The sequence below is a fragment of the Alligator sinensis genome, unplaced genomic scaffold, assembly GCF_000455745.1.
Source record: "Alligator sinensis unplaced genomic scaffold, ASM45574v1 scaffold1438_1, whole genome shotgun sequence".
Taxonomy (NCBI): Eukaryota; Metazoa; Chordata; order Crocodylia; family Alligatoridae; genus Alligator; species Alligator sinensis.
The window spans coordinates 399,890-412,692 of record NW_005842773.1 but is presented as its reverse complement, the minus strand read 5'-3'; the positions used below and the strand labels follow the sequence as shown (position 1 = coordinate 412,692).

General features: G+C 40.2%; 1 long non-coding RNA gene across 1 annotated transcript in view; it reads left to right on the top strand.

The window, feature by feature from the left end:
* The first annotated feature begins 2,802 nt into the window (after nucleotides 1–2,802).
* LOC102374352 overlaps nucleotides 2,803–12,803 on the top strand; it is a 34,763-nt gene continuing 24,762 nt past the window's right edge. Inside the window, exons 1-2 of the long non-coding RNA XR_325078.2 lie at nucleotides 2,803–2,877; nucleotides 12,177–12,224. This is a non-coding gene — a long non-coding RNA (uncharacterized LOC102374352). The remainder of the gene's footprint in view (nucleotides 2,878–12,176; nucleotides 12,225–12,803) is intronic.

Sequence of the window (12,803 nt, the reverse complement as noted above, 5' to 3'; positions counted from 1 at the left end):
TATCAAAATTAAACATTTGAATGATACCACATTGTGATAGGGGGCTGTCCTGGGGCTAGATAGAGTTAGTCCATTCACCTGTCTAAGGAAGTCTGCCCTGACTTGCCTGCCATGACTTGAATGTTACTGATATATTAAGCAGGAGGCTTCCCATTCACTACCCCAAAGCTGCCCATTCACTACCCCAAAGCCAGCCATTCACTATTCATGGCTCCAAACCTCCCCACCATGCTGTAGCCTATGCCTCGCAGATGGCATCCAGATTATTATTATTGCTCCCTAGTCTGAGGCTGCGGCAAACTCAGTCCTTTTTTGGCCTCTTTCATACACGGTCACTCACGCTGCTCCCCTCTCACAGGGGCCTTTAGTATACTGCCCATTACTGGGCTACTTTACTGCCCTTGCTCCTCTTGAGTGACCCCTTTGGGCATCGCTACTCATTCTCCAGCATTACCACACAGCAACTTTGGATCCTGGGAGTTCACCTACCCTACATGTCATAACTTTGTGCCAACAATGGTCTTCTTCTGCCCCTAGCCCTTCACTGGGCAACTAATTTCACGCTCTTGCACTTGGGGTTGGCCCATGTACTGCCCTTGCAGCCCTACTCAGTACACCCCTGGTGCAGCCCTTCAAGCCACACTCTGCAGCCCTACTCTGTACCCCACTAGTGTAGTCCTTCAGGTGCCCAAGTTGCACCCTACTCTGTGGGGAGGGGGCAGGCACACAACAAACCACCCCTCTGGGGCCTTCCACCACTGCTGGGCTCAGGTGCCTCTTTATTAGCATGCCTGGCCCACATTGCTCCCATTACTCTCACAATTACCCACCAGATGGTGGGGGCCAGGGCTAAGGCTCCCCTACCCACCTGTCACTGGGGAGGTCACCGGCCTGGCATTTCTTGGGGGCTGTTCCACCACAAACAGCCCTGTCAGGCCACCCTTCCCCAGCAGGATGCAGTTTCAGGTCAGGACCAGGACCAGGAGCCTCCTACCATTCCCATAGCTCCTGCCCTTACCTCCAAGATGTTCCTCAAGCAGTAGCTCAGCCAGATGATGTTACTCCCTCAAACTGCTGCCCCAGTCTGTATGAGCAGGGTCCTAAAATGGCCACCCTAACCAAGCACCTGCCAGCTGCCTACCTCCAGGCCTTAAAGTGGCAGGCACCCAAAGATGCACTACCACACACATTGACATTTTTCATAATTTTTACTTTATAGGAAAGTGTTAAATTTGATGTTTCCACTTTGGAACATTTTTGCTTTCCCAAAAATTTTCCACAGAATGAAATTTCTGACTGGCACTGTTTGTAAAGCATCAAAGTGGTCCCTGAATGCATTTTGATTTGTAAATAATTCCTTCATAGACATCCCACCCTTCACCATATCTGAAGATTGAGTTAGTGGCTTTGAGTGAAGTCCTGGCTGTATTGCAGTCAATGGTGAGAGCCCTGTTTATTTCAATGGGGCTTGGATTTTACTTATGGAGTCTTAGGCTTTCCTTCATAATGCAGAATACTTCATAATAATGCAAGGTGTAATTATTTAATTTGTAAATGTAATGGCACTGCCTGTGTAAAGCATTATAAACATTGTTATGGAAAGATTACAGTAAACAGCAATCACTGACCTGTTTGAACGGACCTGAAACAAACAATTTTTACATTTTTTGGTTTGATTATATTTAATTTCATGTTGAATGAAATATTTTGTTTATCCTAAACTATGTAATTTCATTTGCATGCTTTTTAATAGTTCTAATATTTTTAAATATAATTGAAATTAATTTAGAAAAGAAACATTGTTTTGCAATTCAAAATTTCTATTTTGAATATGTTTCTGCTAAACATTTGGGTTTTAGGGAACATTTTAAAAGTATTTTTCTACTAAAACAATTGGGTGAAATAAACTACAATTTGCAAAATGATTTGATCTATCAGAATCTGCATTTTTTTAATAGAGAAAAATCTTACAGGCAAAACATTTTGCATAGCTCTGATCATGACACTGGCTTTTGTTCTCATAACCTAAAAAGCTTGGATTTTGTTTTAGGTGGGATGCAGCCAAACTGGTGAAAACTGGTGGTTGGAAATTCAGTGCAGCTTGATTCTGCTTGATCTATTGATCATTAAAAAGGAGCCTAGGGACTTCATTCATGGTTGGAGATGAAGATAGACAGTAGAGCCTCTCAGTGCCGCAAGATTAGTTTGTGAAATATGTACTTAGCTCCATCTGGGAATGCAAATTTTCTCTATTTCTTGAGTACTTTTGTATCTCTGTGCTTGCTCTATGCATGCAGGGATTATGGTGACTATGAGCTACATGCTATTATACATATAAACCCCCATTCATCAAGATGAGACACTACCAACTCACAGCAAAAGGGTCTTAGGAAATGTTTATTTCTCCGAGACACTCATGGCCCTAAACTGTATGCAGTTAGGGTCTTATACTGGGGGACTCCTTACCCAATATTGATATAGGAAATCTACACAGTTATCATGATTAGTTTTCTATACCAGTTGTCTTAAAATATAGGAAGTTTACCTATTCCGCCTTGAATTCTTACTACAGATGATGAATCAGCAAGGATGGGTCTGTGTTTAACACTTCGGTTTGTGATTTTTTTATAATCTCTGACATGACTGATTATGCCATAGCCTGGAGCAATTAATTGAATTAATGAATTACTTACTAATACATGAGAGTGATTAACTGAGATGCCTATTTGGATCCTATTCTGTGTAATGAGGCTTATGCATTGACAGGTGCAGACTATGGGCCTGATCCTGCCTGCATTGAAATCATGAGAAGTCAATTCACATGGGTAAAAGACTGGAGAACTGAGCCCTAGGGGCTTAAATCCTTTTTTGGAACAGGTAATAGATGCTCTTTTGAATTCAGCTTCTGGGTAGATTTACTGTTGTGTAATTTTGTAGAGTGCAAATGCATTGCCCTACATCCTGCCACATCTTCTACCTCTTCTTCCTTAGGCTACTTACTTTCTTATCAGTTCAGATTTATTTGTAGCAAGCGCCTGGCTTAAACAACAGCTTGAGAGGAGAAGAAGCTGGGTTTCATTTTAAGAAACAAAATGAAATCAAGAGCTGCCTCCTTGAGTTTCAGATACTAGAAAGGAAGCCCGCATAATATCTGACTGGTTTATTGTAATAAACGCATAGTTTTTAAAGTGATATTTTATAATCACAATTATAGGCTGTGCATTATTATCTTTTTTGCAATGAAAGAAAATCAAACTTGGTTGCATATCAGATAGTAAGGTTAACTTATATTCCAAGAGAAACTAGGTATTTTAAAGTTGAGCATTCTACTCTTTTCAGGGGTAAGTAGCAAAATCTTCAGTATAGTTTTTGCTTTATTCCTTCTGTCCTTACCATTGATTTTAATCCTGGAGTGGGTACTCTGCTAATTCTACTGAAGAGCCAGGAGCTGAAAAATCATTCTGGACAGAATAGGCTGTTTGCAGTTTATGGGTTTCTTTTGTCCCAAGAGTACAGATTTTGCCATCACAATGAAATATATTAGTTATGAACTAGAAACTTACTGTATAATTTTGATGAATGTGAAGGAGCTGGTCTGATCTAAGCAAAACTTGTTTTTTTGTTGTTTTTTTTAAAGGAGAAAACAGAACTGTGAGCCTGGTACATCCCCTACACAGTGTAACAACTTCAGTCAGCATAGTCCCAAGTTAAAGTGAAGGGCACTAAATTGTTGAGAGAGGGGAATGAAGCCCTGTCTGTCTTAGTTCTGGAAATGTGAGGAAAAGAAAGATGTGAAACACTAAATAAGCTGCATGACTTGATTTGTTTAGCAATATGGAGAAGGCTTCTTTGGGTCACTGGCATTTTATTAAGGATCTTAATTCTGGGATAAAAATGAAAGAGATATATTCAAAGAGCACTTTATTTATCAATAGCATTCATGGTGAAGGGGTGGCCTGTGCTGGTCTCTTGGTATGCAGGGGTCTATCTCCAATTCCATTTTCCCCAGCTCTTGCACAAGTAATATAGAGAAGACTATGTAAATAAGGTTGCAGGTAAAGCAAAGTGGGGTGAATATGTGGGGGGTGGAGCAGTATGGTGTACTTGGGGTTTGAAGACTGGTTTGATCAGCAGGCTAATGATTTTCCTGTTTTTTTTCTTTCTCTGCCTGTGCTACTACCCTTTGACTTATGGTTCTAAAGATTCTCCTATGCTGGACACTGATTTGTTTCTGCTGAGTCGTCCCAACAGCTTAAATATTTCCAAGATGGATTTTTTTAATTGTCCAACCTCACATTAATTATTCTTTGTGGCATCCTTGGTGCTGATTTTTAAAATTCACTCTACATTTTAAAGTAACAGACTACATTCTGGCCCAGACTGTGGCTTAGAGATCTGCCCTGTGAGGAAAGTGGCTTGTCTCTCCCTGTGAAATCTCTTCCATTGCCTTCCCTAGAGGCCTCCATGTGTGTCTGAGAACCTACCTTCTGAAAGAGGACTGGGTAGATCAGGGCAAACAATGGAAAAGTAAAAAATAGCGTATATACGGTACCCTTTTATGGGCCTAGAGAATTTCCCTAGAAAAGGGATTTCATGTCTAGGGCATAATAAATGGCTATATATTAAATTTCAGGACTGTATTTTCTTTTCTTAGATCACACTGTAACTGTGGTTTTTGAGGTCATAGTGCCTAGGACGATTCTCTGGTAGCGTGGATCTAGTGTGACCCATATTAGCATGTAAGTGTAAAACTATCAGGAATAGGAATATTCCTCAAATGTGAAGAAGACGTAGGGAAGGTATCCAGAGCATGAAGGTTCTTCCTGGTTGTGCGGGAGACTATCGTGTGGAAGTGAAAGAAATTGCTCAGCTGGAAGAGTGAGAGCTTGGAAGGTAGGTTGCAGCATTTCTGAAGATGTCAGTCCTAGATAGTCAATAGGAAGTCACTGGACGAGGGGAATATAGCAGGGCTGAGTGAAAAGCAGAGTTTCTGGCTCACAGCCATTAAAAAAACCCATATGAACCAAAAAACAGGACCTGGTTTGAATTGCATCTAAACAAAATATCCTAAATTTCCTTGTGTAAAAGAAGTTCTGAGGCTATGCAGTATTTCCAAAATGGAATTGGCTTCCTAGACTCTGTAGCTGCCTAGTAAAATTGACACACTTGTCAGTTTCGCTTGCTTTGCATCACGATGGATGTAGCTCTGGTCACATCTGGGGCTTTCTGATCCCTTGTGCACTGTAGGAAGTCTGAGAGCTTTGGGATAGCTGACTGCTTCAGATGGAGACCCTTCAACCATTTGTTCTTCCATACTGGGGTAGTCCACCCACTGGTTTGTCTCAGAGCAGTCCATCGGAAATCCATGGTGGGTTTTGTGGGAATATGCCTTGGACTTGGTGAAAGTTTGTCAAGTCCAAGATGTTTTAGATGAAACATTTTGGACTAAACACATCGGCATTCTGAATTTCTGATCTGCTGTAGACTTTAGCCTCTTTATTCACCATGTCTCCAGCTTCTGAAGACTATGAAGGAGAGGATGTCAAAGCTAGCTCCAAGAGCTGACTGGCATAACAGATGTAGGCAACAAAAAATGAAGTTTTCTCACGTTTTGTTGTTTACCTGACTGAGAAATTATTAGATGCTATGTTTAAATGTCAATAGCATGATCAAACAGGCTAACATTTTCTATTTAGTCCATTTTAGTCTTGAGTTGAAATAAAAATATGTTATCTGTTGTAGAGAATTCTGTAAACAAGTACTTTGAAAGAAAGCGAACAAACAAAGCCCTTGGAAAATTCAGTGCAAGAATGACTTTGCCTTAAAGTTATAGATAATATTTAAATACAGAAGTTAGAAAATTCAAAGTTAGGGTTTCTACTGCAATAATTTTTCTGCAACTTCTCTTATGAATGAGGCATAGGCCACTTACAGATATTAAAATGATTGCATAATTGGGATCAAAGGAATTTTATGCTGCATCGCAAACATTGCTTCTCCTGTCATGCCATCTGGCGTGTCAGGAGGTATGATGTTTGGGATAGAGCATAAAATTCCTTTGCTCCCAATGGTGCCACTGTTGAACTGCTCCCAGCCTAATTCTGCACATCGGGCAAAGTGTGAATCTGTTCTGGACCCAGAGCTCCCGCTGCAGGTTTAAGACCTGGGGAATCTTGCAGCCCTCTCTCCTTGCAGCTATTTTTTTTTTTGGCATTGGGACCAGGGATGCCCTGTTCCTGATGCTGGCCTCTGTCCCTGTGTTGATGCTGACAGTCAGTTGATGGGGTGCTACGGGTTCAATTGCTAGTGGTATATGAACTAAACACAAAGACGTTGCCTATTATTATTATAATATATATTTTTTGGAATAACTTTGTGGCTGGTTTGACACTTTATGGTGTCATAGTTCTGCTGAATATATAGAGCATTGTCACTATTTATGGTGTGATTAACGCATTAATCACACAATAACTGTAATGTGTGCCAAGAGCCATAGATTTAAATGATATAGATGGGGTTACGGTTGGTTTTGTTACAAGTTTGAAACTGATCTCTTTGAACCTACTGTTAATCAGCAATAACTTAAAGGCCTGACCCATATGTCTTTGCTAAGGTGGTATCACTTTTTGGAGGTGACAAGCTAGTTTTACTTCCCACATGGTTCTGATGGTCGTGGCAGACATTATGCTTTTTATGTAACCTCCTAAGTGCAGCAGTGCCTTCAAGGCACAAGAGAGCCCACATGGGTATGAAACATTTTCCTTTCTTGCTTTTTATGTGGTTTACATGACTGACATAGTGATGATGCTTGCTGGGGGGCGGTGGCAGGGGGGGAAACAAACAAGTTTTCTTTTGAAGATGGTTGAAGGAGGATAGAAGACCTGTGCAGAACTTAGTATCTGGACAGTGTCTCATGGAATAAAATTCACTTAGCTTTTGTCAGCTATCCTGTTTTGTGGACAAGCAAGATGCATTACTACTGATAGACTTGGGTTATACACAGTAGAGTAATGGCACTGAGAAACTGTGAAATAGCTCTCTCTGATCAAGTAAAGTTAAAGATCTAAAAAGCCAACAAGAGTCAGGATATTCAGGCTTAAAGCTAGATTTCCATTTTTCAACTTTACACCCCCTATGGTGTTCAGAAGTCTAAACACTCTCTGAATGGCAGGAGATTCTCTCTGTACCCCCTCCTCCAATTCTGTTTGATATATAACAGAGTAACGTAAAGTAATGTTGCAGCACATACTCTGAATTTTCTAGTTGTCAGTGCCATTCAGATGCTGCTCAGATTGCTATTGATTTTATCCACCCCCCGACCCCACCCCGGCTCAACCCTCTTTGGCAGTTCAGTTAAAAATATTCCTGCATGTCAAATTTCAACCACGAATCAAAGGGGCATGCAAATGCACCATGCACCTGGATGCAGTGGAGAACTGAAGCTTTGGCTTACTTTCTTTTTCAGGGTTTCCCTGAAGTTGAATCCAGAAGTTCATATTTCTGCTACCACATTTTGTTTTTATTTTTCCTTCTGTTCAGCTCCCTGACATCTTTTTGACAAGCAGGACTACATGGGGCTCCTTTGGAATCCACAAGGACATCACCTTAATGTGTCAGTGGCTTTAGCTTTCCTTGCAGAAGGCTGAATCTGTTGCTAGGCCAGGAATGAGGGATCCATAATATAACACATAATATGTGCAGAGGTTAAAATACTTGAACAGATAAATACAAATCCTAATGGACAGAATTGCTAGCCCTGCTAGTTTGTCTGCTAGGCTGCAGGTTTACGAGGCTTACTTTGAATCTACTCAGAGAATCATCTCCAATTGGCTGCCCATCACCATTCACCCCATTTTGTTGGGGAAGGGTATCCAATTGGAATGGGTGCAAAAGGTAACAGATAAACAGGTGCTTCGTTACACACAACAGTTAGTTACCCCTCCATGCGTCCCTGCAGAGGGGCTTTTCTGTGCTGTAGCAAACTGTGGAGTGACTTCCCCTGCCAGCTTTGCAACTTCTGCTTTGACTTGTGGAACCCTCTAACCCTAACCTGGGGAAGGAGAAGAGAAGACCACGAGCAGAATAGGCTCCATTCAGTTATTGGTGCAAGGGAGAAGTACTATCCTTGACTCTTCCCCTACTCAGCCCTGAGAATGGGAGAAAAAAGGCTACTAGTCTGGTATTTTCTGTCATCCCCTCAGTCTCTGCAAGATGGGGTAAACATCTTGGCACCTGCTTAGGAAAGATAAGTGACCAGGGTGAGAGGTGTTTGGGTAGGTTGGGTTGTTATTATTTAAATGCTGGAGGTGGCTGTGTGAATGTTTAGTAATTAAATGATGAGATGGGGGTTGGTGGGTTAGAAATTAAGTGCTGATAGACTTTTAGTATAAATGTTGGGTTGGGCAGAGGGAGTGAAATGTTGAGGGTAATGGATTTGGATCATGAAATGATGAGGATAGGGTCAGATGTACAGTGAAACCAGTGAGTGGGAACAGGTTGACACAAGAGAAATAAGTTGGAAGAAAGAGAGCCAACAACTAAATTGGTTGAGGTGGGATGAGGTAGGGAGTGAGTGAGACTTGATTCACTGGGGATGCCGCAATTCAGAAATGAATTGAGGCAGAACTGGGGAAGTCTGAGAATTGATTAGGATTAATTACGAGAGTTGCTGCTGCTTATGGCCAGTGGAGACAGGTACCAACAAATTCTCCTTTCTCTCTTTCCTTCTCTCATTCTCTGATTCCATCTTTCACTCTACTTAGCCATCTATCACTGTTTTCTCTATGTTTATTAATGAAGAAATCTGTGGAGTTTTGCAATGATGATGTCATGCATGGAAGACTTTGTGGCAGCATATGCATTGGGCTTCTTCAAATTTTAGATAAAGTTACCAAATATTTTCTCTATTTATTGATGCACTGATTGTAACATATATGCTGTTCAATGGCACTATCAATGAAAGGCACTATCAATGAATTTCCTCTCTTTTTATACAGACTTGCAGCATATGTTCATATACAACTATATATATATATATATATATATATAGCTTAATACCCTTTAGCTCTGAACTTTTCTTGGACTACTCCCTTTGGGGCTATCTGATATGTCCAAACCCATTATGGTACAAATAATATACTATATAGTTTACAAAATTGTGCATAGTTTCTATAACTGAGAAATATACCTGCAAAAATGTATTCTCCTCTGTTCTCCTTCAGTATTCAATAAAATGAAGGAGAACCTAAAACTTTACATCAATATCTAAATGTAATTTTAGTGTCTTTATTGTTCTGGCTGCATTTTCCCTTCTGTAATCTTTTTTTTTGGTGGGGGGAGGGATTTCTATGTTTGGACAATGCAAAAAAAGGCTGACTGCTCCCAGCAGTCAGCTGTCATGACCTTTTCTGAGACTTTTGGATTGTGACTGATTGGACACATCCTATGGAGCCTTCACCAGGATAACTCTCTAATGGCAAGTTGCTTAGGCATTATATTTTTGTTGTTTAACTGCTATTCATCACTTACAGAATTTGTGAGACACTCCTGAGACTTTTACCATGATACAAGCTTTCTTTTTGCAGAGACCAGCATGCTCTTGCGCCAAAAAAAGTGCTCTTCAAATTATACTAGCAGGTGCAGCACTTTGTTGTAGCAATAGAAGCATCTCTTTTAGGATCCCCAGCCAAGCCATCCTACCAGGTTGGTGAGTTGGACTCATTACCAGCTCCTCTTTCACTTGAAGTTATCAGACACTAGACTACCTTGCCCTTTTACACTTCTGCCTGCAGACGTTTGACTGCTTGCTGCTGACTCAGATGCTGCTGTCTCAGCTGAGAACACGGCGCTCTATGAGTCATGCACTATCTCCACAGGCACACTGCTTAAAGGGCATGGTTGAATACTGGCTGTTTCTGTGCCCTTAGAGGCAAGGGGAGTCTTGGGCTGCTGAGTGGATTGTAAGCATGTCAGCAAGTGTTACATCACCTTTTCCTGGGTCCCCTCCTGGCTTCTTTCCAATCACACTTCTATCAATTTATCTAACATAAACTTGAGAGTGTGTAGTTCTTGGGTCATATGTACACTCAGTAAAAAGGGGCAGTCAAATCACATTTTCATGATGATCTGGAAACAGTTGCCGCTGCTTTGTCAGATGGTGAGTCATCACAAATTGTTTTATTGTGCCACAGAAGGCTGCTCTTTGCTGAATACGTCACATAGCCACTGTTACTTTTTGAATAGTTGACTTTGTGGAGAAATGTAAAGATATATGAGTTGGCATCATGAAATAGCAGCACGTACGCATTACTTGACTCTTCTATGCATTAAAATCAAAGTGGCAGGAGCTCATTAGTAGTCAGTTGAAGTGTAAATAGCATTCAGTGATGGAAAATGGCACCCCTCTGTCTAAGCAGGAGCAGAAATAAGTTTTTTTTTAAGATGAGCTAATGCCATGTGTGCATTCATCCTGGAAATTCATGGCAAGGGTGGATGTTCTAGCTACCATGCTAAAATCATAAATATTTTGCAAAGGCCAATAAAACAAAGAGCTCATAACTTACAGATACAATTTTCCAAATCTATGGAGAGGAAACAACAAACGTTTATATCACCCAGCTGAACACACACACACTCCCTGGAGTTAGCTTTCATGGAATAAGGCATACATTTTTCTATTTCATAATTGTCGGGCACCTAATTTTTCAACACATTGTATATAATTACCAAAGTCAGTCTTCCATAACCTTTGCATACAGCAAAGCAATTGTTCTGTTGTCATTCGTAGTACAGTAATAGTCTTTGCTGTGGAAACATGAAAGACAAGATTTGGAGCTAGATTCCATTCAACTTAGCTCTGTAAATGGGCTTCGGTGCCTAACAACAGTTCTATTTCACCCTGCTCAACCCCCTGATACTCCACTAAGGTATCTACTTTCATAAAAACTACCATCTTGCCCTTTAGATTAAGTAAAAAAAAAATAACAAGAAAGAGAAGGACGCACCTAACTTTATGACAGCTTCTGCATGAGGTACTTGGTTATTCCCAGACTTCTAAGTTTCTGTAGAACTTGAGGGGTTCCTGCCATTTTGTTGATCTCACCAAGTATTTTTGGTGATCTCAAATAGAAACAAAGAACCCACTGAAAAAACATGTGATAGGCTGCAAAAACTGGAAAAAAGTGCGTTTTTTGCATGTATTGTATAGAATGAAATATCAGACACGTTCTTTGAATGAAGGAAAGCCAAATATTAGTAGCTGAATGATAGCTGGTATTACAGTAAACATGTATCAAATGTTGTTTTCTATTCTATGGAAAAGGTAGCTGACTGATCATGTATAAAATGCAATTTGTTTGTCAGAAATTTTCCTTGGGTTACATTTTTCTGATTTATATGAAACTAATCCTTCCCTACTACAATTTGTTGTAGAAAGGACTGAGGGGCAGAGGTACCACTGAAATCTTTCATAATCGCTATTCAAGGGATAAAGCACAAGACGAAAGACAAAGGTCCTGTCTCCTTGTTAGCCATGGATCCTAGCTTCTCATCCTCAACATCACACCTCGGGGGCGGGGGTGACCAATATGGCACTAGGGAGAATCTTGTAGGCTAATAGAAATATTTAAACAGTTAGCTTATGTTGTTCCTTGTGGGCATTTCCTCGATATTAAGGATATCACCATTTTTCCTATGCACAAAATCTCTGGAGCGAGCTGTATTTCATGCTTCATGCTAGATGGGTCACTGAAATCTGATAATCTGACTTATTTTGCTTGGTTCCCTTTGTGTGCTGAGATGTATCATTTTTCCCCTTAACTAATCATTTTAGATATCTCTATTTCTTTTGAATTAGCAACAATATATAATTAAGGATATTTTGTTGCTGGGCTTCCTCCCTTCCTTGGTTTCCCAGCATTTGTAGCAGACAATGGGTTTGTTGGCTGGCTCCTTGCCTATTAATTCTGAACAATAAATACAAATGTGCTACCAATGTTATTTACCATCCTTTCTGGTTCAGTGGTTCTGAAATTCTTCTATCTGATGTGGGGTCTCCCCTCTTCAGTCTCAGACAAGATACAAAAGATGAGTAGCCAAGATCACTAGATAGAGTTCAGAATTTTGTTCACCTGCCTTATGCTTTGATTCATTGTAAAGATCCCGTGTTAATTTTTCAGGAAGAAGCATCGTGGATCCCTATAACTTCAGAAGAATGAAAATTCACAGTAAGTCAGTAAAATATGAAAAGCTTGCAAATTAATCATGTCTTATATAGGCCATATATTAAACAATGGTGAATAATATATAATATTGTACATCTTTAATTACACAACCATTGCTGCTGTCACATAGGGCTGCCAACCCAAGAATTTTTTTACTGACAATTTGCAAACATTTTATTGACAGAGAAACTTTGTTACATATTTTTACTGTCAGTGTAAAAAAAAAAAAAAAAAAAAAAAAAAAAGTTCTGTGTTGACAGCCCTATGTGACAGCAGCAATGGTTTTATTCCAGAAGTTCTCAAACTTTTCAGGATTCAGAAACCACTCCATACCTTTTCTGAATTTTGTGGCACCCTAGTTGAGAACCACTGGCCTAATACAGTAAGCATTTGACAAGAATGCAATGTTTTTAGGACTTTGTCCTGCATCCATTTGTTGTCACAGATGCAGGTAAAATAAAAGGAATATAATAAAACCTGTTGGTAGGGCTGATACCACTTGAAAAGAAGCATCCCTATTGCTAAACCAAGGAGTAACCCGGCATCGCAGATGCCTAACCAGTTCTTTCTGTGCCTTGAGTA